The sequence below is a fragment of the Amia ocellicauda genome, unplaced genomic scaffold, assembly GCF_036373705.1.
Source record: "Amia ocellicauda isolate fAmiCal2 unplaced genomic scaffold, fAmiCal2.hap1 HAP1_SCAFFOLD_238, whole genome shotgun sequence".
Lineage (NCBI taxonomy): Eukaryota > Metazoa > Chordata > Actinopteri > Amiiformes > Amiidae > Amia > Amia ocellicauda.
In genome coordinates this window covers 25444-46792 of record NW_027102801.1, presented here as the reverse complement: position 1 = coordinate 46792, position 21349 = coordinate 25444, and the positions used below count along the sequence as shown (strand labels likewise).

Genomic DNA, 21349 nt, shown 5'->3' with positions numbered 1-21349 from the left:
TAAAGGGAGAGGCAGAGAAAGGCACAGCACGGTGCTGAGCTCCCTCGCCGACTGGGCTAGGAAGACACAGGAAATGAACAATTGTAGTATTCATATTGTGAATCGATTTTGATCTGTATGTCCATGATTTTGAGCTCTCTCTTGTGTGCACATTGAACAGTGTGTGTGTGTGTGTGTGTGTCTCTCTCTCTCTCTCTCTCTCTCTCTCTCTCTCTCTCTCTCTCTCTCTCTCTCTCTCTCTCTCTCTCTCCCCCCCTCTCCCCCCCCCTCCCTCCCGGCTGTCTGGAGCATGGCCTGCGGCCGCAGGGAGCACCCAGGAGCTGGTTGGAAGCATCTTGGACTCGGGTTTCCCTTCAATACGCATAACGCTTTCGCCTTTTACTAAAGCATTCCGTGGAGGGGGACATGGATGAGTTTGTACCATTTTTTGGGAGGCTCTGCCCTGTTGGGGCGGAGCTGTGATCCAGGTGAACAGCAGATCAGGCATATAAGGTGGAGGTGGTCAATGTCAAGCAAATAAGCTTGCTAGGGTACCCAGCAGCGGTAGCAGCCCTGCCGGTGGCGCCCCCTCCTGGGGTGCTACCTCCTGGCCTGTGCCGCTGGCGTTCTGGGGGGAGCCCATTGCAGGTATCGCTTCTCGGCCTTTTGGCTAAGATCAAGTGTAGTATCTGTTCTTATCAGTTTAATATCTGATACGTCCCCCATGTGGGGACAACATATTAAACGGATTTTTGCAACGGGGAGTCGGAGAGGGAGCTTGCTCCACCCGCTTTACGCATCGGCCCGGTATTGCAGTGTTTCCGGGAAAGGTGCACGCACCTCCTTATCATTCTTGGGTTGAAAGAAAGACAAAAAAGCCTGCCTGCCGTGATAGAATGTACGTGCTTTGTGATGTCATTGCAGCCTGCCGAGCGATGAGTTCTGTGATGTCATCACTGACCTGGCAGTAAAGGGAGAGGCAGAGAAAGGCACAGCACGGTGCTGAGCTCCCTCGCCGACTGGGCTAGGAAGACACAGGAAATGAACAATTGTAGTATTCATATTGTGAATCGATTTTGATCTGTATGTCCATGATTTTGAGCTCTCTCTTGTGTGCACATTGAACAGTGTGTGTGTGTGTGTGTGTGTCTCTCTCTCTCTCTCTCTCTCTCTCTCTCTCTCTCTCTCTCTCTCTCTCTCTCTCTCTCTCTCTCTCTCCCCCCCTCTCCCCCCCCCTCCCTCCCGGCTGTCTGGAGCATGGCCTGCGGCCGCAGGGAGCACCCAGGAGCTGGTTGGAAGCATCTTGGACTCGGGTTTCCCTTCAATACGCATAACGCTTTCGCCTTTTACTAAAGCATTCCGTGGAGGGGGACATGGATGAGTTTGTACCATTTTTTGGGAGGCTCTGCCCTGTTGGGGCGGAGCTGTGATCCAGGTGAACAGCAGATCAGGCATATAAGGTGGAGGTGGTCAATGTCAAGCAAATAAGCTTGCTAGGGTACCCAGCAGCGGTAGCAGCCCTGCCGGTGGCGCCCCCTCCTGGGGTGCTACCTCCTGGCCTGTGCCGCTGGCGTTCTGGGGGGAGCCCATTGCAGGTATCGCTTCTCGGCCTTTTGGCTAAGATCAAGTGTAGTATCTGTTCTTATCAGTTTAATATCTGATACGTCCCCCATGTGGGGACAACATATTAAACGGATTTTTGCAACGGGGAGTCGGAGAGGGAGCTTGCTCCACCCGCTTTACGCATCGGCCCGGTATTGCAGTGTTTCCGGGAAAGGTGCACGCACCTCCTTATCATTCTTGGGTTGAAAGAAAGACAAAAAAGCCTGCCTGCCGTGATAGAATGTACGTGCTTTGTGATGTCATTGCAGCCTGCCGAGCGATGAGTTCTGTGATGTCATCACTGACCTGGCAGTAAAGGGAGAGGCAGAGAAAGGCACAGCACGGTGCTGAGCTCCCTCGCCGACTGGGCTAGGAAGACACAGGAAATGAACAATTGTAGTATTCATATTGTGAATCGATTTTGATCTGTATGTCCATGATTTTGAGCTCTCTCTTGTGTGCACATTGAACAGTGTGTGTGTGTGTGTGTGTGTGTCTCTCTCTCTCTCTCTCTCTCTCTCTCTCTCTCTCTCTCTCTCTCTCTCTCTCTCTCTCTCTCTCCCCCCCTCTCCCCCCCCCTCCCTCCCGGCTGTCTGGAGCATGGCCTGCGGCCGCAGGGAGCACCCAGGAGCTGGTTGGAAGCATCTTGGACTCGGGTTTCCCTTCAATACGCATAACGCTTTCGCCTTTTACTAAAGCATTCCGTGGAGGGGGACATGGATGAGTTTGTACCATTTTTTGGGAGGCTCTGCCCTGTTGGGGCGGAGCTGTGATCCAGGTGAACAGCAGATCAGGCATATAAGGTGGAGGTGGTCAATGTCAAGCAAATAAGCTTGCTAGGGTACCCAGCAGCGGTAGCAGCCCTGCCGGTGGCGCCCCCTCCTGGGGTGCTACCTCCTGGCCTGTGCCGCTGGCGTTCTGGGGGGAGCCCATTGCAGGTATCGCTTCTCGGCCTTTTGGCTAAGATCAAGTGTAGTATCTGTTCTTATCAGTTTAATATCTGATACGTCCCCCATGTGGGGACAACATATTAAACGGATTTTTGCAACGGGGAGTCGGAGAGGGAGCTTGCTCCACCCGCTTTACGCATCGGCCCGGTATTGCAGTGTTTCCGGGAAAGGTGCACGCACCTCCTTATCATTCTTGGGTTGAAAGAAAGACAAAAAAGCCTGCCTGCCGTGATAGAATGTACGTGCTTTGTGATGTCATTGCAGCCTGCCGAGCGATGAGTTCTGTGATGTCATCACTGACCTGGCAGTAAAGGGAGAGGCAGAGAAAGGCACAGCACGGTGCTGAGCTCCCTCGCCGACTGGGCTAGGAAGACACAGGAAATGAACAATTGTAGTATTCATATTGTGAATCGATTTTGATCTGTATGTCCATGATTTTGAGCTCTCTCTTGTGTGCACATTGAACAGTGTGTGTGTGTGTGTGTGTGTCTCTCTCTCTCTCTCTCTCTCTCTCTCTCTCTCTCTCTCTCTCTCTCTCTCTCTCTCTCTCTCTCCCCCCTCTCCCCCCCCCTCCCTCCCGGCTGTCTGGAGCATGGCCTGCGGCCGCAGGGAGCACCCAGGAGCTGGTTGGAAGCATCTTGGACTCGGGTTTCCCTTCAATACGCATAACGCTTTCGCCTTTTACTAAAGCATTCCGTGGAGGGGGACATGGATGAGTTTGTACCATTTTTTGGGAGGCTCTGCCCTGTTGGGGCGGAGCTGTGATCCAGGTGAACAGCAGATCAGGCATATAAGGTGGAGGTGGTCAATGTCAAGCAAATAAGCTTGCTAGGGTACCCAGCAGCGGTAGCAGCCCTGCCGGTGGCGCCCCCTCCTGGGGTGCTACCTCCTGGCCTGTGCCGCTGGCGTTCTGGGGGGAGCCCATTGCAGGTATCGCTTCTCGGCCTTTTGGCTAAGATCAAGTGTAGTATCTGTTCTTATCAGTTTAATATCTGATACGTCCCCCATGTGGGGACAACATATTAAACGGATTTTTGCAACGGGGAGTCGGAGAGGGAGCTTGCTCCACCCGCTTTACGCATCGGCCCGGTATTGCAGTGTTTCCGGGAAAGGTGCACGCACCTCCTTATCATTCTTGGGTTGAAAGAAAGACAAAAAAGCCTGCCTGCCGTGATAGAATGTACGTGCTTTGTGATGTCATTGCAGCCTGCCGAGCGATGAGTTCTGTGATGTCATCACTGACCTGGCAGTAAAGGGAGAGGCAGAGAAAGGCACAGCACGGTGCTGAGCTCCCTCGCCGACTGGGCTAGGAAGACACAGGAAATGAACAATTGTAGTATTCATATTGTGAATCGATTTTGATCTGTATGTCCATGATTTTGAGCTCTCTCTTGTGTGCACATTGAACAGTGTGTGTGTGTGTGTGTGTGTCTCTCTCTCTCTCTCTCTCTCTCTCTCTCTCTCTCTCTCTCTCTCTCTCTCTCTCTCTCTCTCTCTCCCCCCCTCTCCCCCCCCCTCCCTCCCGGCTGTCTGGAGCATGGCCTGCGGCCGCAGGGAGCACCCAGGAGCTGGTTGGAAGCATCTTGGACTCGGGTTTCCCTTCAATACGCATAACGCTTTCGCCTTTTACTAAAGCATTCCGTGGAGGGGGACATGGATGAGTTTGTACCATTTTTTGGGAGGCTCTGCCCTGTTGGGGCGGAGCTGTGATCCAGGTGAACAGCAGATCAGGCATATAAGGTGGAGGTGGTCAATGTCAAGCAAATAAGCTTGCTAGGGTACCCAGCAGCGGTAGCAGCCCTGCCGGTGGCGCCCCCTCCTGGGGTGCTACCTCCTGGCCTGTGCCGCTGGCGTTCTGGGGGGAGCCCATTGCAGGTATCGCTTCTCGGCCTTTTGGCTAAGATCAAGTGTAGTATCTGTTCTTATCAGTTTAATATCTGATACGTCCCCCATGTGGGGACAACATATTAAACGGATTTTTGCAACGGGGAGTCGGAGAGGGAGCTTGCTCCACCCGCTTTACGCATCGGCCCGGTATTGCAGTGTTTCCGGGAAAGGTGCACGCACCTCCTTATCATTCTTGGGTTGAAAGAAAGACAAAAAAGCCTGCCTGCCGTGATAGAATGTACGTGCTTTGTGATGTCATTGCAGCCTGCCGAGCGATGAGTTCTGTGATGTCATCACTGACCTGGCAGTAAAGGGAGAGGCAGAGAAAGGCACAGCACGGTGCTGAGCTCCCTCGCCGACTGGGCTAGGAAGACACAGGAAATGAACAATTGTAGTATTCATATTGTGAATCGATTTTGATCTGTATGTCCATGATTTTGAGCTCTCTCTTGTGTGCACATTGAACAGTGTGTGTGTGTGTGTGTGTGCTCTCTCTCTCTCTCTCTCTCTCTCTCTCTCTCTCTCTCTCTCTCTCTCTCTCTCTCTCTCTCTCTCCCCCCTCTCCCCCCCCCTCCCTCCCGGCTGTCTGGAGCATGGCCTGCGGCCGCAGGGAGCACCCAGGAGCTGGTTGGAAGCATCTTGGACTCGGGTTTCCCTTCAATACGCATAACGCTTTCGCCTTTTACTAAAGCATTCCGTGGAGGGGGACATGGATGAGTTTGTACCATTTTTTGGGAGGCTCTGCCCTGTTGGGGCGGAGCTGTGATCCAGGTGAACAGCAGATCAGGCATATAAGGTGGAGGTGGTCAATGTCAAGCAAATAAGCTTGCTAGGGTACCCAGCAGCGGTAGCAGCCCTGCCGGTGGCGCCCCCTCCTGGGGTGCTACCTCCTGGCCTGTGCCGCTGGCGTTCTGGGGGGAGCCCATTGCAGGTATCGCTTCTCGGCCTTTTGGCTAAGATCAAGTGTAGTATCTGTTCTTATCAGTTTAATATCTGATACGTCCCCCATGTGGGGACAACATATTAAACGGATTTTTGCAACGGGGAGTCGGAGAGGGAGCTTGCTCCACCCGCTTTACGCATCGGCCCGGTATGCAGTGTTTCCGGGAAAGGTGCACGCACCTCCTTATCATTCTTGGGTTGAAAGAAAGACAAAAAAGCCTGCCTGCCGTGATAGAATGTACGTGCTTTGTGATGTCATTGCAGCCTGCCGAGCGATGAGTTCTGTGATGTCATCACTGACCTGGCAGTAAAGGGAGAGGCAGAGAAAGGCACAGCACGGTGCTGAGCTCCCTCGCCGACTGGGCTAGGAAGACACAGGAAATGAACAATTGTAGTATTCATATTGTGAATCGATTTTGATCTGTATGTCCATGATTTTGAGCTCTCTCTTGTGTGCACATTGAACAGTGTGTGTGTGTGTGTGTGTGTGTCTCTCTCTCTCTCTCTCTCTCTCTCTCTCTCTCTCTCTCTCTCTCTCTCTCTCTCTCTCTCTCTCTCCCCCCCTCTCCCCCCCCCTCCCTCCCGGCTGTCTGGAGCATGGCCTGCGGCCGCAGGGAGCACCCAGGAGCTGGTTGGAAGCATCTTGGACTCGGGTTTCCCTTCAATACGCATAACGCTTTCGCCTTTTACTAAAGCATTCCGTGGAGGGGGACATGGATGAGTTTGTACCATTTTTTAGGCTCTGCCCTGTTGGGGCGGAGCTGTGATCCAGGTGAACAGCAGATCAGGCATATAAGGTGGAGGTGGTCAATGTTCAAGCAAATAAGCTTGCTAGGGTACCCAGCAGCGGTAGCAGCCCTGCCGGTGGCGCCCCCTCCTGGGGTGCTACCTCCTGGCCTGTGCCGCTGGCGTTCTGGGGGGAGCCCATTGCAGGTATCGCTTCTCGGCCTTTTGGCTAAGATCAAGTGTAGTATCTGTTCTTATCAGTTTAATATCTGATACGTCCCCCATGTGGGGACAACATATTAAACGGATTTTTGCAACGGGGAGTCGGAGAGGGAGCTTGCTCCACCCGCTTTACGCATCGGCCCGGTATTGCAGTGTTTCCGGGAAAGGTGCACGCACCTCCTTATCATTCTTGGGTTGAAAGAAAGACAAAAAAGCCTGCCTGCCGTGATAGAATGTACGTGCTTTGTGATGTCATTGCAGCCTGCCGAGCGATGAGTTCTGTGATGTCATCACTGACCTGGCAGTAAAGGGAAAGGCACAGCACGGTGCTGAGCTCCCTCGCCGACTGGGCTAGGAAGACACAGGAAATGAACAATTGTAGTATTCATATTGTGAATCGATTTTGATCTGTATGTCCATGATTTTGAGCTCTCTCTTGTGTGCACATTGAACAGTGTGTGTGTGTGTGTGTGTGTCTCTCTCTCTCTCTCTCTCTCTCTCTCTCTCTCTCTCTCTCCCCCCCTCTCCCCCCCCCTCCCTCCCGGCTGTCTGGAGCATGGCCTGCGGCCGCAGGGAGCACCCAGGAGCTGGTTGGAAGCATCTTGGACTCGGGTTTCCCTTCAATACGCATAACGCTTTCGCCTTTTACTAAAGCATTCCGTGGAGGGGGACATGGATGAGTTTGTACCATTTTTTGGGAGGCTCTGCCCTGTTGGGGCGGAGCTGTGATCCAGGTGAACAGCAGATCAGGCATATAAGGTGGAGGTGGTCAATGTCAAGCAAATAAGCTTGCTAGGGTACCCAGCAGCGGTAGCAGCCCTGCCGGTGGCGCCCCCTCCTGGGGTGCTACCTCCTGGCCTGTGCCGCTGGCGTTCTGGGGGGAGCCCATTGCAGGTATCGCTTCTCGGCCTTTTGGCTAAGATCAAGTGTAGTATCTGTTCTTATCAGTTTAATATCTGATACGTCCCCCATGTGGGGACAACATATTAAACGGATTTTTGCAACGGGGAGTCGGAGAGGGAGCTTGCTCCACCCGCTTTACGCATCGGCCCGGTATTGCAGTGTTTCCGGGAAAGGTGCACGCACCTCCTTATCATTCTTGGGTTGAAAGAAAGACAAAAAAGCCTGCCTGCCGTGATAGAATGTACGTGCTTTGTGATGTCATTGCAGCCTGCCGAGCGATGAGTTCTGTGATGTCATCACTGACCTGGCAGTAAAGGGAGAGGCAGAGAAAGGCACAGCACGGTGCTGAGCTCCCTCGCCGACTGGGCTAGGAAGACACAGGAAATGAACAATTGTAGTATTCATATTGTGAATCGATTTTGATCTGTATGTCCATGATTTTGAGCTCTCTCTTGTGTGCACATTGAACAGTGTGTGTGTGTGTGTGTGTGTGTCTCTCTCTCTCTCTCTCTCTCTCTCTCTCTCTCTCTCTCTCTCTCTCTCTCTCTCTCTCTCTCCCCCCCTCTCCCCCCCCCTCCCTCCCGGCTGTCTGGAGCATGGCCTGCGGCCGCAGGGAGCACCCAGGAGCTGGTTGGAAGCATCTTGGACTCGGGTTTCCCTTCAATACGCATAACGCTTTCGCCTTTTACTAAAGCATTCCGTGGAGGGGGACATGGATGAGTTTGTACCATTTTTTGGGAGGCTCTGCCCTGTTGGGGCGGAGCTGTGATCCAGGTGAACAGCAGATCAGGCATATAAGGTGGAGGTGGTCAATGTCAAGCAAATAAGCTTGCTAGGGTACCCAGCAGCGGTAGCAGCCCTGCCGGTGGCGCCCCCTCCTGGGGTGCTACCTCCTGGCCTGTGCCGCTGGCGTTCTGGGGGGAGCCCATTGCAGGTATCGCTTCTCGGCCTTTTGGCTAAGATCAAGTGTAGTATCTGTTCTTATCAGTTTAATATCTGATACGTCCCCCATGTGGGGACAACATATTAAACGGATTTTTGCAACGGGGAGTCGGAGAGGGAGCTTGCTCCACCCGCTTTACGCATCGGCCCGGTATTGCAGTGTTTCCGGGAAAGGTGCACGCACCTCCTTATCATTCTTGGGTTGAAAGAAAGACAAAAAAGCCTGCCTGCCGTGATAGAATGTACGTGCTTTGTGATGTCATTGCAGCCTGCCGAGCGATGAGTTCTGTGATGTCATCACTGACCTGGCAGTAAAGGGAGAGGCAGAGAAAGGCACAGCACGGTGCTGAGCTCCCTCGCCGACTGGGCTAGGAAGACACAGGAAATGAACAATTGTAGTATTCATATTGTGAATCGATTTTGATCTGTATGTCCATGATTTTGAGCTCTCTCTTGTGTGCACATTGAACAGTGTGTGTGTGTGTGTGTGTGTGTCTCTCTCTCTCTCTCTCTCTCTCTCTCTCTCTCTCTCTCTCTCTCTCTCTCTCTCTCTCTCTCTCTCTCTCTCTCCCCCCCTCTCCCCCCCCCTCCCTCCCGGCTGTCTGGAGCATGGCCTGCGGCCGCAGGGAGCACCCAGGAGCTGGTTGGAAGCATCTTGGACTCGGGTTTCCCTCCAATAGCGAGAGAAACCTTTGTCCAGCAGGGGGCTTTTGAACTGTACTTGACAGTCTTCTTTTTTCCTTGCAGGGAGCTGATCCATCAGGCCAGACCAGACGAGACGGGGAGGTGCCGGTTGACAGAGCTGCAGAGTCCTGGGTCCTTGGAGCGGTCCGGAGGCCGAGGCGAGTGGAGATTGGGACGGACCGGGAGCGACAGGGGACCTAGCCAGAGGGGTCGGAGGACTCCTCACGGAGTGGGTCCCATCCAGAAGCCCGGCCGACCATCTACCCGGAGCCCGGCCTGACCAGGACTGCTCCCCGCTGACGTCACCAGCCAGGATCCAGGAGAGGCCTCGGATTCCAGGGACCGACCAGGCCGATCGGCAACGTCCCTGAGGGAGGCCTCCTGCAGCCAGGGCCCGGACTTCTCCCCGCAAGGCCCGCTCCCTGCAAGAGCCCCGGAGGTGGAAGCTGCTCCCCAGCCAGGTGGACTTGCCCCGACCTCCGGATTGAGAGCCTCCCGACCCTTCTCCAAGGTAGGAAAGTGCAGCATGGCCCAGCGAACCGCCGGTGTGAGGCGCCATAATGCGGTGCGCTTCAGCCGTGAGGCTGGAGCCGAGACCGCGGCCCTCACCCGGCTGGAGTTCAGCAGGTCCGTGCTGCAGAGGGGCCTGGGCTTTGCCCCTTCTGAGCTGAACTGTGTGGTAAAACTGCCTGGACCTAGGGACGTGTTCGAGGTGAGCTTTAAGAACCCTCAAGTGCTGGAGAGTTTTTGGAACCTGTATAGGGAGAAAAAAGACAGCATGCCCCTGAATGACTTTGTGGTCGACGCCCTGACAGATAGAGAGATCAAAATTGTAACTATTCAGTTTTACAACGAAGCAGTGGCAGAGTACGACGTAGAAGTATGGCTGAGGAGACACTGTGAGATCCTGTCTGAAAGTAGGAGAGTTAATGATGAGGATGGGGTCTGGACCGGTGCTCGGCGGTGGCAGGTGCGCCTGCAGGTGGAAGTGGCCGCCATCGGCGGAGTACGCCATCTACCAAGCACCGTGGTTTTAGGAGCAAATAGGGGGCTTGTCTTTTATCATGGCATGCCCAAATTATGTAGGAACTGCGGGGCCCTGGGTCATTTAGCCGCAGCCTGTACCGTTGTTAAGTGCAAGGTCTGCGGCGGGGAACATCAGACCAGGGCCTGCAAGCAGGAGAGGGCCTGCAACCTGTGCGGTGGGGGAGGGCACCTCTTTAGAAATTGTCCCTCCTCCTATGCAAATAGGGCGCGGGCCCTCGGGGGTGGTGGAGAGAGAGAAAACCAAGCGGAGGCTCCTCCAAAGGTGATACCCCAAGATGGGGGTAGAGAGGAAACAATCCTCAGGAGCCTCATAGGCTCCCTCTCTGACTCTGGGTCAGAAGTGGAGGCAGAGGGAGAGTGGACAGTGGTAGCGGGGAAGAGAAGGAGGGCTGAGAAGAGGAGCATGGGTAGGGGGGGCATGATGAAAAAGAGGATTCATTCTGCAGATTCTCCCCCCCCTGCCGGCTCCTCCCCCGCTCCAGAGTCCCCTCCCTCTAATTTTTATACGCCCCACTCTGACTCCGGAGAGGAGAGTGGTGGGCCTTCTCCACTGCCCCGAGTGGGCAGCCTGGTAGATGAGAGGCCCCCTAGAAATAACATTCCTCCTGCCCCACAACTGAGACTCTCCCAGGGGAGGGGTCAGGTATGCCCTCCCGGCAGTAGTGGGAGAGCCGCAGGTCCTCAGGAGACGAGAGTCGGCGCCAGTGTCCTTTCCCAGAAAGACATCAGGGACGTGATGGCAAGGTCACTGGCGCTGGGGGAGGAGGCCTGCGGCGGCAGACAGCCGGGAAGGGAGAGACCACCCCCTCCCCCACCATTAGTTAAAAGAACGACTAGCGGGGTCTATACAGTTTTCTCCCCAGTTGTACATAAAGCCTCTGCCCTGCCATCTGTTCGTCGGGCCTCGGCCTCAAAGGAACCAGGGAGAACCTCCAGCACCACGGGCCCTGAGCCCAGTGGAGTTTTGCCCGCCTTACCGGGTGGCGGGAGCCGAGCCCCCCCCATAGTCTTCCTAGAGGATCAAGCGGTGAGGCAAATGATTGAAATGATGGGTGCTAGCGCTAAGCTAGGTGAGGGAGAAGAGAGGAGTGGGGAAGAGAAAGGTTTCTTTACATGATTGTTACGGAGCGGGTAATTGCCCTCACAGCCATTATGGCATTAACTATTATTTCAATTAATGTGAGGAGCATTGCTGAGGTGAAAAAGAGGACCGATGTTTTAAACTCTCTGGCTGGAATGAAGGCGGATATTATCTGTTTGCAGGAGTGCGGCATCCCGTTCCAAAAAGAATACAAAGATCTCCGGGACACTTGGACCCTAGGAGAATCCTTCTGGTCGGGGTCCAATGTGTCCCGAGCGGACGGGATTGCCGTACTCCTGAAAAACCCCTTCTTAATAGTTAAAACATTCAAGGTTATAGAGGCGGGCAGACTGGCCAGCCTCGATTTTAAATACAAGGGGGCTGTATTGAGGCTGGTCAATGTCTATGCCCCCACCAGCCAGAGAGAGAGAGTCCTCTTTCTCCCTCAGCTACGCCCGCTCCTGATCGGCACCTTGCCAGTTATCATTTCAGGTGATTTCAACTGTGCTCTGAGGGATGTAGACCGGAGTAAGCCCCGCAACGATAGATCCAGCAGGGACCTCGCTGCGTTCGTGGAGGACTTTGAACTCTGCGACGCAGGTCGGGACCTGGTCCCCTTGTTCACCTGGGTGAGTTCTTCTGGCTCCTCCTTCTCCAGGATAGATCTCGTCCTCCTCAGCAAGCCACTGGAGAGGACCGCTATGTCTTCGGAGGCGGTCTTCTTTTCAGACCACAGGCTCCTGACGACAGAGGTGCTCATTCCGAGCACACGGGAGTCGGGGCCTGGGGTCTGGAAGCTCAACACCTCTCTGCTCGATGACCCTCGTGTGATTAAGACCTTTAACAGACGCCTCGAGGAGTGGAGGACCCTGAAGGACCTTTTTGATTCTCCCATAGAGTGGTGGGAGATGATGAAGAAAAGAACCAAGGGCTACTTCATTCAGCTGGGGAAACGGAAAGCTCGCGAGAGGCGGGCGAGATATTCCCATCTAAACGCCCGCCTCCAGCGCCTGAGTCTTTTACAGCTCAGAGGCTTCGACCTAGCTGAGGAGGTGGCCCGGGTCAAACTGAGTCTCTCCGCCCTCTATCGGGAGGAGCAAGAGAAGATCAAGGTCCTTTCCAGGGTCCGCATCATGGAGGACGATGAGAAATGCAGCCGCTTCTTCTTCAAGAAAACGAAGGAGAGGCGGCCTGCAATGTCCTCCATGATCGACTCCTCGGGGCAAGAGGTGGAGGGCAGAGAGGCTGTTGAGACAGTGGTGCGGGATTTCTACAGGGAGTTGTACGACCAGAAGGTGGTGGATCAAAATCTGATCCATCACTTTCTGTCCCTGTTGGAGTCCCGCAATGAGGGGGACGAGGAGGAGGAGGAGGATCCAGAGATCTGCCCTGTTGGGGCGGAGCTGTGATCCAGGTGAACAGCAGATCAGGCATATAAGGTGGAGGTGGTCAATGTCAAGCAAATAAGCTTGCTAGGGTACCCAGCAGCGGTAGCAGCCCTGCCGGTGGCGCCCTCTCCTGGGGTGCTACCTCCTGGCCTGTGCCGCTGGCGTTCTGGGGGGAGCCCATTGCAGGTATCGCTTCTCGGCCTTTTGGCTAAGATCAAGTGTAGTATCTGTTCTTATCAGTTTAATATCTGATACGTCCCCCATGTGGGGACAACATATTAAACGGATTTTTGCAACGGGGAGTCGGAGAGGGAGCTTGCTCCACCCGCTTTACGCATCGGCCCGGTATTGCAGTGTTTCCGGGAAAGGTGCACGCACCTCCTTATCATTCTTGGGTTGAAAGAAAGACAAAAAAGCCTGCCTGCCGTGATAGAATGTACGTGCTTTGTGATGTCATTGCAGCCTGCCGAGCGATGAGTTCTGTGATGTCATCACTGACCTGGCAGTAAAGGGAGAGGCAGAGAAAGGCACAGCACGGTGCTGAGCTCCCTCGCCGACTGGGCTAGGAAGACACAGGAAATGAACAATTGTAGTATTCATATTGTGAATCGATTTTGATCTGTATGTCCATGATTTTGAGCTCTCTCTTGTGTGCACATTGAACAGTGTGTGTGTGTGTGTGTGTGTGTGTGTGTCTCTCTCTCTCTCTCTCTCTCTCTCTCTCTCTCTCTCTCTCTCTCTCTCTCTCTCTCTCTCTCTCCCCCCCTCTCCCCCCCCCTCCCTCCCGGCTGTCTGGAGCATGGCCTGCGGCCGCAGGGAGCACCCAGGAGCTGGTTGGAAGCATCTTGGACTCGGGTTTCCCTTCAATACGCATAACGCTTTCGCCTTTTACTAAAGCATTCCGTGGAGGGGGACATGGATGAGTTTGTACCATTTTTTGGGAGGCTCTGCCCTGTTGGGGCGGAGCTGTGATCCAGGTGAACAGCAGATCAGGCATATAAGGTGGAGGTGGTCAATGTCAAGCAAATAAGCTTGCTAGGGTACCCAGCAGCGGTAGCAGCCCTGCCGGTGGCGCCCTCTCCTGGGGTGCTACCTCCTGGCCTGTGCCGCTGGCGTTCTGGGGGGAGCCCATTGCAGGTATCGCTTCTCGGCCTTTTGGCTAAGATCAAGTGTAGTATCTGTTCTTATCAGTTTAATATCTGATACGTCCCCCATGTGGGGACAACATATTAAACGGATTTTTGCAACGGGGAGTCGGAGAGGGAGCTTGCTCCACCCGCTTTACGCATCGGCCCGGTATTGCAGTGTTTCCGGGAAAGGTGCACGCACCTCCTTATCATTCTTGGGTTGAAAGAAAGACAAAAAAGCCTGCCTGCCGTGATAGAATGTACGTGCTTTGTGATGTCATTGCAGCCTGCCGAGCGATGAGTTCTGTGATGTCATCACTGACCTGGCAGTAAAGGGAGAGGCAGAGAAAGGCACAGCACGGTGCTGAGCTCCCTCGCCGACTGGGCTAGGAAGACACAGGAAATGAACAATTGTAGTATTCATATTGTGAATCGATTTTGATCTGTATGTCCATGATTTTGAGCTCTCTCTTGTGTGCACATTGAACAGTGTGTGTGTGTGTGTGTGTGTGTCTCTCTCTCTCTCTCTCTCTCTCTCTCTCTCTCTCTCTCTCTCTCCCCCCCCCTCCCTCCCGGCTGTCTGGAGCATGGCCTGCGGCCGCAGGGAGCACCCAGGAGCTGGTTGGAAGCATCTTGGACTCGGGTTTCCCTTCAATACGCATAACGCTTTCGCCTTTTACTAAAGCATTCCGTGGAGGGGGACATGGATGAGTTTGTACCATTTTTTGGGAGGCTCTGCCCTGTTGGGGCGGAGCTGTGATCCAGGTGAACAGCAGATCAGGCATATAAGGTGGAGGTGGTCAATGTCAAGCAAATAAGCTTGCTAGGGTACCCAGCAGCGGTAGCAGCCCTGCCGGTGGCGCCCCCTCCTGGGGTGCTACCTCCTGGCCTGTGCCGCTGGCGTTCTGGGGGGAGCCCATTGCAGGTATCGCTTCTCGGCCTTTTGGCTAAGATCAAGTGTAGTATCTGTTCTTATCAGTTTAATATCTGATACGTCCCCCATGTGGGGACAACATATTAAACGGATTTTTGCAACGGGGAGTCGGAGAGGGAGCTTGCTCCACCCGCTTTACGCATCGGCCCGGTATTGCAGTGTTTCCGGGAAAGGTGCACGCACCTCCTTATCATTCTTGGGTTGAAAGAAAGACAAAAAAGCCTGCCTGCCGTGATAGAATGTACGTGCTTTGTGATGTCATTGCAGCCTGCCGAGCGATGAGTTCTGTGATGTCATCACTGACCTGGCAGTAAAGGGAGAGGCAGAGAAAGGCACAGCACGGTGCTGAGCTCCCTCGCCGACTGGGCTAGGAAGACACAGGAAATGAACAATTGTAGTATTCATATTGTGAATCGATTTTGATCTGTATGTCCATGATTTTGAGCTCTCTCTTGTGTGCACATTGAACAGTGTGTGTGTGTGTGTGTGTGTCTCTCTCTCTCTCTCTCTCTCTCTCTCTCTCTCTCTCTCTCTCTCTCTCTCTCTCTCTCTCTCTCTCTCTCTCTCTCTCTCTCTCTCCCCCCCTCTCCCCCCCCCTCCCTCCCGGCTGTCTGGAGCATGGCCTGCGGCCGCAGGGAGCACCCAGGAGCTGGTTGGAAGCATCTTGGACTCGGGTTTCCCTCCAATAGCGAGAGAAACCTTTGTCCAGCAGGGGGCTTTTTGAGCTGTATCTGACAGTCTTTCTTTTTTCCTTGCAGGGAGCTGATCCATCAGGCCAGACCAGACGAGACGGGGAGGTGCCGGTTGACAGAGCTGCAGAGTCCTGGGTCCTTGGAGCGGTCCGGAGGCCGAGGCGAGTGGAGATTGGGACGGACCGGGAGCGACAGGGGACCTAGCCAGAGGGGTCGGAGGACTCCTCACGGAGTGGGTCCCAACCAGAAGCCCGGCCGACCATCTACCCGGAGCCCGGCCTGACCAGGACTGCTCCCCGCTGACGTCACCAGCCAGGATCCAGGAGAGGCCTCGGATTCCAGGGACCGACCAGGCCGATCGGCAACGTCCCTGAGGGAGGCCTCCTGCAGCCAGGGCCCGGACTTCTCCCCGCAAGGCCCGCTCCCTGCAAGAGCCCCGGAGGTGGAAGCTGCTCCCCAGCCAGGTGGACTTGCCCCGACCTCCGGATTGAGAGCCTCCCGACCCTTCTCCAAGGTAGGAAAGTGCAGCATGGCCCAGCGAACCGCCGGTGTGAGGCGCCATAATGCGGTGCGCTTCAGCCGTGAGGCTGGAGCCGAGACCGCGGCCCTCACCCGGCTGGAGTTCAGCAGGTCCGTGCTGCAGAGGGGCCTGGGCTTTGCCCCTTCTGAGCTGAACTGTGTGGTAAAACTGCCTGGACCTAGGGACGTGTTCGAGGTGAGCTTTAAGAACCCTCAAGTGCTGGAGAGTTTTTGGAACCTGTATAGGGAAAAAAAAGACAGCATGCCCCTGAATGACTTTGTGGTCGACGCCCTGACAGATAGAGAGATTAAAATTGTAACTATTCAGTTTTACAATGAAGCAGTGGCAGAGTATGACGTAGAAGTATGGCTGAGGAGACACTGTGAGATCCTGTCTGAAAGTAGGAGAGTTAATGATGAGGATGGGGTCTGGACCGGTGCTCGGCGGTGGCAGGTGCGCCTGCAGGTGGAAGTGGCCGCCATCGGCGGAGTACGCCATCTACCAAGCACCGTGGTTTTAGGAGCAAATAGGGGGCTTGTCTTTTATCATGGCATGCCCAAATTATGTAGGAACTGCGGGGCCCTGGGTCATTTAGCCGCAGCCTGTACCGTTGTTAAGTGCAAGGTCTGCGGCGGGGAACATCAGACCAGGGCCTGCAAGCAGGAGAGGGCCTGCAACCTGTGCGGTGGGGGAGGGCACCTCTTTAGAAATTGTCCCTCCTCCTATGCAAATAGGGCGCGGGCCCTCGGGGGTGGTGGAGAGAGAGAAAACCAAGCGGAGGCTCCTCCAAAGGTGATACCCCAAGATGGGGGTAGAGAGGAAACAATCCTCAGGAGCCTCATAGGCTCCCTCTCTGACTCTGGGTCAGAAGTGGAGGCAGAGGGAGAGTGGACAGTGGTAGCGGGGAAGAGAAGGAGGGCTGAGAAGAGGAGCATGGGTAGGGGGGGCATGATGAAAAAGAGGATTCATTCTGCAGATTCTCCCCCCCCTGCCGGCTCCTCCCCCGCTCCAGAGTCCCCTCCCTCTAATTTTTATACGCCCCACTCTGACTCCGGAGAGGAGAGTGGTGGGCCTTCTCCACTGCCCCGAGTGGGCAGCCTGGTAGATGAGAGGCCCCCTAGAAATAACATTCCTCCTGCCCCACAACTGAGACTCTCCCAGGGGAGGGGTCAGGTATGCCCTCCCGGCAGTAGTGGGAGAGCCGCAGGTCCTCAGGAGACGAGAGTCGGCGCCAGTGTCCTTTCCCAGAAAGACATCAGGGACGTGATGGCAAGGTCACTGGCGCTGGGGGAGGAGGCCTGCGGCGGCAGACAGCCGGGAAGGGAGAGACCACCCCCTCCCCCACCATTAGTTAAAAGAACGACTAGCGGGGTCTATACAGTTTTCTCCCCAGTTGTACATAAAGCCTCTGCCCTGCCATCTGTTCGTCGGGCCTCGGCCTCAAAGGAACCAGGGAGAACCTCCAGCACCACGGGCCCTGAGCCCAGTGGAGTTTTGCCCGCCTTACCGGGTGGCGGGAGCCGAGCCCCCCCCATAGTCTTCCTAGAGGATCAAGCGGTGAGGCAAATGATTGAAATGATGGGTGCTAGCGCTAAGCTAGGTGAGGGAGAAGAGAGGAGTGGGGAAGAGAAAGGTTTCTTTACATGATTGTTACGGAGCGGGTAATTGCCCTCACAGCCATTATGGCATTAACTATTATTTCAATTAATGTGAGGAGCATTGCTGAGGTGAAAAAGAGGACCGATGTTTTAAACTCTCTGGCTGGAATGAAGGCGGATATTATCTGTTTGCAGGAGTGCGGCATCCCGTTCCAAAAAGAATACAAAGATCTCCGGGACACTTGGACCCTAGGAGAATCCTTCTGGTCGGGGTCCAATGTGTCCCGAGCGGACGGGATTGCCGTACTCCTGAAAAACCCCTTCTTAATAGTTAAAACATTCAAGGTTATAGAGGCGGGCAGACTGGCCAGCCTCGATTTTAAATACAAGGGGGCTGTATTGAGGCTGGTCAATGTCTATGCCCCCACCAGCCAGAGAGAGAGAGTCCTCTTTCTCCCTCAGCTACGCCCGCTCCTGATCGGCACCTTGCCAGTTATCATTTCAGGTGATTTCAACTGTGCTCTGAGGGATGTAGACCGGAGTAAGCCCCGCAACGATAGATCCAGCAGGGACCTCGCTGCGTTCGTGGAGGACTTTGAACTCTGCGACGCAGGTCGGGACCTGGTCCCCTTGTTCACCTGGGTGAGTTCTTCTGGCTCCTCCTTCTCCAGGATAGATCTCGTCCTCCTCAGCAAGCCACTGGAGAGGACCGCTATGTCTTCGGAGGCGGTCTTCTTTTCAGACCACAGGCTCCTGACGACAGAGGTGCTCATTCCGAGCACACGGGAGTCGGGGCCTGGGGTCTGGAAGCTCAACACCTCTCTGCTCGATGACCCTCGTGTGATTAAGACCTTTAGCAGACGCCTCGAGGAGTGGAGGACCCTGAAGGACCTTTTTGATTCTCCCATAGAGTGGTGGGAGATGATGAAGAAAAGAACCAAGGGCTACTTCATTCAGCTGGGGAAACGGAAAGCTCGCGAGAGGCGGGCGAGATATTCCCATCTAAACGCCCGCCTCCAGCGCCTGAGTCTTTTACAGCTCAGAGGCTTCGACCTAGCTGAGGAGGTGGCCCGGGTCAAACTGAGTCTCTCCGCCCTCTATCGGGAGGAGCAAGAAAAGATCAAGGTCCTTTCCAGGGTCCGCATCATGGAGGACGATGAGAAATGCAGCCGCTTCTTCTTCAAGAAAACGAAGGAGAGGCGGCCTGCAATGTCCTCCATGATCGACTCCTCGGGGCAAGAGGTGGAGGGCAGAGAGGCTGTTGAGACAGTGGTGCGGGATTTCTACAGGGAGTTGTACGACCAGAAGGTGGTGGATCAAAATCTGATCCATCACTTTCTGTCCCTGTTGGAATCCCGCAATGAGGGGGACGAGGAGGAGGAGGAGGATCCAGAGATCACCACCACTGAACTCTCCCAGGTGATAAAGAGTCTTAACTCTGGAAGGACACCGGGTCCCGACGGGATCCCTGCTGAGTTCTATAAGATCTTTTGGGAGGTGCTTAAGGAAGATCTGGGCCAGGTCCTGGGGTCGATGTACAGAGAGGGCAGATTGGCCCCTTCGATGAAGAAGAGTATCCTCTCCCTTCTTCACAAGAAGGGAGACACGAAAGATCTGAGGAACTGGCGGCCAGTCAGCCTCCTGTGCACCGACTACAAGATACTGGCCAAAGCACTGACGCTCCGGCTGCAGCGGCCACTCCCTCAAGTCGTGGGTCCCGACCAGGTCTGTGGTGCCCGGGGGAGATCGGCGGCCGACAACGCCATGCTGCTCAGGGATGTCGTGGCCTACTCGAACGAGAGAAGGCTTCCCCTGGTCCTAATCAGCTTGGACCAGGAGAAAGCCTTCGACAGAGTGGGCCACGAATACCTGCAGCTTGTTATGGAGAGGATGGGTCTCGCTCTTGGCCTGAGGAGGTGGGTCAAGATCATCTACAGCGGCCTAAGCAGCAGGGTCCTTGTGAACCGCCACCTGACCGAACCATTTCCGGTCAGGTCGGGGGTCCGGCAGGGTTGTCCCCTGTCGGCCCTGCTGTACGTCCTCTGCTTGGAGCCGTTCATGCAGGCGATCCGCCGGGACGTCCGGGTGACAGGTTTCCATCTCCCGGGTTCCGGCGGAGAGCAACTGAAGGCCCTGGCCTATATGGACGACGTGGCCGTGGTCTGCACGGACGCTCCGTCCGTGGCCAGGGTCGAGGAACTGCTGGACGGCTTCTGCAGGGCGACGGGGGCCGCTGTGAATAAGGCCAAGAGCGAGGTCTACCTCTCCAGGGCATGGCCTGTCGGCCGGGGCCCGCCGACCGTGTTCCCTGTGAAGCCGTTTATCAAGGTTCTGGGGATCACGATCGACGGGACCAACACGGGCACCCGGAGCTGGGAGGAGGCCATAGCAAAGGTCCAAAGGAAGATCCACGGCTGGAGCACAAGGACCTTGACGATGGCTGGTAAGGTGCTGGTCGTAAAGGCCATCCTCTTCCCGATACTCCTCTACGTAGGAATGATCTTCCCCCCAGACAAGGGTATCGCAAAACTAGTGACCCGAATTATATTTCGGTTTGTCTGGGGGAGCAAAATGGAGAGGCTGAAAAGAGTGCAGATGGTGAAGGGTACCCTGGATGGAGGCAGGGGGGTCCCGGACGTTGTGCGGCTGATAAAGGCGCAGGGGCTGGCCTATGTGGTTAAGAACATCCAGGCTGCTGGCAAGAAAGTGAGTTTCATGAACCGCTTTTATTTTGCCAGCAGCCTGAGACCATTCGGCCTCTGCGCCATGGACAACACCAGGCCGCACTCGTGGGATCCCCCGCCGTTCTACAGGGCGCTCCGAGCCTTTGCGCTCGAAGTAGGCCTCCATAAAGTCGTGCTGGCCTCCTGGGATTATAAGACCATCTGTAGTCAGATGAGATCTGCCCAGGAGACCAGCCGGATAGAAGATTTCCCTCCCGAAACCTGCCGGTTTATCTGGGCTAACGCTACGCACGTTTGCCTCACGAACACGCAGAAAGATGTCTCCTGGATGGCTGTGAGTCGGTGTCTCCCCACCCGAGTGTTTATGCACAGAAGGGGCATAGCTCCTTATGACACCTGCCCCTATAAGGGTTGCTTGGGGAAGGAGACGGAGGCTCACATTTTTAGTGAGTGCCCCTCCGCCCACAGGGTCTGGCTCCTGTTTTCTCCGTTCCTCCACAGGTTCGCCGTTCCTGCGCGGGCGACCGCCCAGCAGATCCTATACGGTCCGGCAAGGGGAATTTCAACATCAACCCTGAGGTGCTGGTGGCGTGTCGTCTGCGCAGTGAAGCAGGCACTGTGGGAGGGACGGAACATCTGTTTGTTTAATAAGCAGGAGCTGGACCCGATCGTCATCGCGCGGAGGGGCATGGTGTTTGTAAAAGACTACGTCAATCTGGAGGTCCATCAGAGGGGCAAGGAGGAAGCCTTTAAGAACTGGCGTATACAAGATCTGGGGGAGCTCAGGATCCCATGATGGGACCCACCTCCGGGGACGGTTAGTTCCCCCTGCTGGAGCCCGAGTCCAAGATCTTTTAAAGATCTTTTAAAGATTTTATGAATGATTGTTTTTAAAAGAAGATTTTAAATAACAAATCTTAATTGTTTTTAAAGACTTAGTTGTTTTTAAATCACAATTGTTTAGGGTTTCTGGTATAGTTTTGTTATATTTTTTTGTCAAATACATTGACCGTTTTGGGTTTAATTTAAAATGCATTAGACTTTTTTTGTTTGTTTTTTATTTTTACTTTTTAATTGTTTCTTTATTTTGTCTATTGCATTTTCTGTTATCTTCAATGTATTTGACTTTTTTGTTGGTGTGCAGTTTTTGCTTTTATCACGTTTTGTTTATTTGATTTGAGCACGTTTATTTTAAAGTTTATTGTTTTAGTTTTGTTAAAAAAATCACAAGATTTTAAAAATTTTAAGTGATTTTAAGAACTGATATTTTAAACGATTTTAATCATAAGTATTAAAATTGAAATTGTTCTATTTTAAGAAATGTAAAAATACTAAACCTAATAAACAGTATTTTACTAAAGCATTCCGTGGAGGGGGACATGGATGAGTTTGTACCATTTTTTGGGAGGCTCTGCCCTGTTGGGGCGGAGCTGTGATCCAG

At 54.3% G+C, this 21349-nt stretch overlaps 23 non-coding genes across 23 annotated transcripts; all 23 read left to right on the top strand.

Annotated features, from left to right (window-relative positions):
• Nucleotides 1-337: 337 nt before the first annotated feature.
• On the top strand, nt 338-453 carry LOC136726061 (U5 spliceosomal RNA). Its single transcript, XR_010807902.1, has one exon. It is a non-coding gene; the product is annotated as a U5 spliceosomal RNA (small nuclear RNA).
• A 176-nt stretch (nt 454-629) lies between these two features.
• LOC136726027 (U2 spliceosomal RNA) lies at nt 630-820 on the top strand. The gene has a single exon (XR_010807871.1). It is a non-coding gene; the product is annotated as a U2 spliceosomal RNA (small nuclear RNA).
• Nucleotides 821-1284: 464 nt separating this feature from the next.
• LOC136726060 (U5 spliceosomal RNA) lies at nt 1285-1400 on the top strand. The gene has a single exon (XR_010807901.1). It is a non-coding gene; the product is annotated as a U5 spliceosomal RNA (small nuclear RNA).
• Nucleotides 1401-1576: 176 nt separating this feature from the next.
• Nucleotides 1577-1767, top strand: LOC136726025 (U2 spliceosomal RNA). The gene has a single exon (XR_010807870.1). It is a non-coding gene; the product is annotated as a U2 spliceosomal RNA (small nuclear RNA).
• Nucleotides 1768-2229: 462 nt separating this feature from the next.
• LOC136726058 (U5 spliceosomal RNA) lies at nt 2230-2345 on the top strand. Its single transcript, XR_010807900.1, has one exon. It is a non-coding gene; the product is annotated as a U5 spliceosomal RNA (small nuclear RNA).
• Nucleotides 2346-2521: 176 nt separating this feature from the next.
• Nucleotides 2522-2712, top strand: LOC136726024 (U2 spliceosomal RNA). The gene has a single exon (XR_010807869.1). It is a non-coding gene; the product is annotated as a U2 spliceosomal RNA (small nuclear RNA).
• Nucleotides 2713-3171: 459 nt separating this feature from the next.
• On the top strand, nt 3172-3287 carry LOC136726056 (U5 spliceosomal RNA). The gene has a single exon (XR_010807898.1). It is a non-coding gene; the product is annotated as a U5 spliceosomal RNA (small nuclear RNA).
• Nucleotides 3288-3463: 176 nt separating this feature from the next.
• LOC136726023 (U2 spliceosomal RNA) lies at nt 3464-3654 on the top strand. Its single transcript, XR_010807868.1, has one exon. It is a non-coding gene; the product is annotated as a U2 spliceosomal RNA (small nuclear RNA).
• Nucleotides 3655-4116: 462 nt separating this feature from the next.
• LOC136726055 (U5 spliceosomal RNA) lies at nt 4117-4232 on the top strand. The gene has a single exon (XR_010807897.1). It is a non-coding gene; the product is annotated as a U5 spliceosomal RNA (small nuclear RNA).
• Nucleotides 4233-4408: 176 nt separating this feature from the next.
• Nucleotides 4409-4599, top strand: LOC136726022 (U2 spliceosomal RNA). Its single transcript, XR_010807867.1, has one exon. It is a non-coding gene; the product is annotated as a U2 spliceosomal RNA (small nuclear RNA).
• Nucleotides 4600-5059: 460 nt separating this feature from the next.
• On the top strand, nt 5060-5175 carry LOC136726054 (U5 spliceosomal RNA). Its single transcript, XR_010807896.1, has one exon. It is a non-coding gene; the product is annotated as a U5 spliceosomal RNA (small nuclear RNA).
• Nucleotides 5176-5351: 176 nt separating this feature from the next.
• On the top strand, nt 5352-5541 carry LOC136726039 (U2 spliceosomal RNA). Its single transcript, XR_010807882.1, has one exon. It is a non-coding gene; the product is annotated as a U2 spliceosomal RNA (small nuclear RNA).
• Nucleotides 5542-6005: 464 nt separating this feature from the next.
• LOC136726041 (U5 spliceosomal RNA) lies at nt 6006-6121 on the top strand. The gene has a single exon (XR_010807884.1). It is a non-coding gene; the product is annotated as a U5 spliceosomal RNA (small nuclear RNA).
• A 174-nt stretch (nt 6122-6295) lies between these two features.
• LOC136726020 (U2 spliceosomal RNA) lies at nt 6296-6486 on the top strand. Its single transcript, XR_010807865.1, has one exon. It is a non-coding gene; the product is annotated as a U2 spliceosomal RNA (small nuclear RNA).
• A 426-nt stretch (nt 6487-6912) lies between these two features.
• Nucleotides 6913-7028, top strand: LOC136726053 (U5 spliceosomal RNA). Its single transcript, XR_010807895.1, has one exon. It is a non-coding gene; the product is annotated as a U5 spliceosomal RNA (small nuclear RNA).
• A 176-nt stretch (nt 7029-7204) lies between these two features.
• LOC136726019 (U2 spliceosomal RNA) lies at nt 7205-7395 on the top strand. Its single transcript, XR_010807864.1, has one exon. It is a non-coding gene; the product is annotated as a U2 spliceosomal RNA (small nuclear RNA).
• A 460-nt stretch (nt 7396-7855) lies between these two features.
• Nucleotides 7856-7971, top strand: LOC136726052 (U5 spliceosomal RNA). The gene has a single exon (XR_010807894.1). It is a non-coding gene; the product is annotated as a U5 spliceosomal RNA (small nuclear RNA).
• A 176-nt stretch (nt 7972-8147) lies between these two features.
• On the top strand, nt 8148-8338 carry LOC136726018 (U2 spliceosomal RNA). Its single transcript, XR_010807863.1, has one exon. It is a non-coding gene; the product is annotated as a U2 spliceosomal RNA (small nuclear RNA).
• A 4203-nt stretch (nt 8339-12541) lies between these two features.
• LOC136726017 (U2 spliceosomal RNA) lies at nt 12542-12732 on the top strand. The gene has a single exon (XR_010807862.1). It is a non-coding gene; the product is annotated as a U2 spliceosomal RNA (small nuclear RNA).
• A 468-nt stretch (nt 12733-13200) lies between these two features.
• LOC136726051 (U5 spliceosomal RNA) lies at nt 13201-13316 on the top strand. Its single transcript, XR_010807893.1, has one exon. It is a non-coding gene; the product is annotated as a U5 spliceosomal RNA (small nuclear RNA).
• A 176-nt stretch (nt 13317-13492) lies between these two features.
• Nucleotides 13493-13683, top strand: LOC136726016 (U2 spliceosomal RNA). The gene has a single exon (XR_010807861.1). It is a non-coding gene; the product is annotated as a U2 spliceosomal RNA (small nuclear RNA).
• Nucleotides 13684-14115: 432 nt separating this feature from the next.
• LOC136726050 (U5 spliceosomal RNA) lies at nt 14116-14231 on the top strand. The gene has a single exon (XR_010807892.1). It is a non-coding gene; the product is annotated as a U5 spliceosomal RNA (small nuclear RNA).
• Nucleotides 14232-14407: 176 nt separating this feature from the next.
• On the top strand, nt 14408-14598 carry LOC136726014 (U2 spliceosomal RNA). Its single transcript, XR_010807860.1, has one exon. It is a non-coding gene; the product is annotated as a U2 spliceosomal RNA (small nuclear RNA).
• The last annotated feature ends 6751 nt before the right edge of the window (nt 14599-21349 follow it).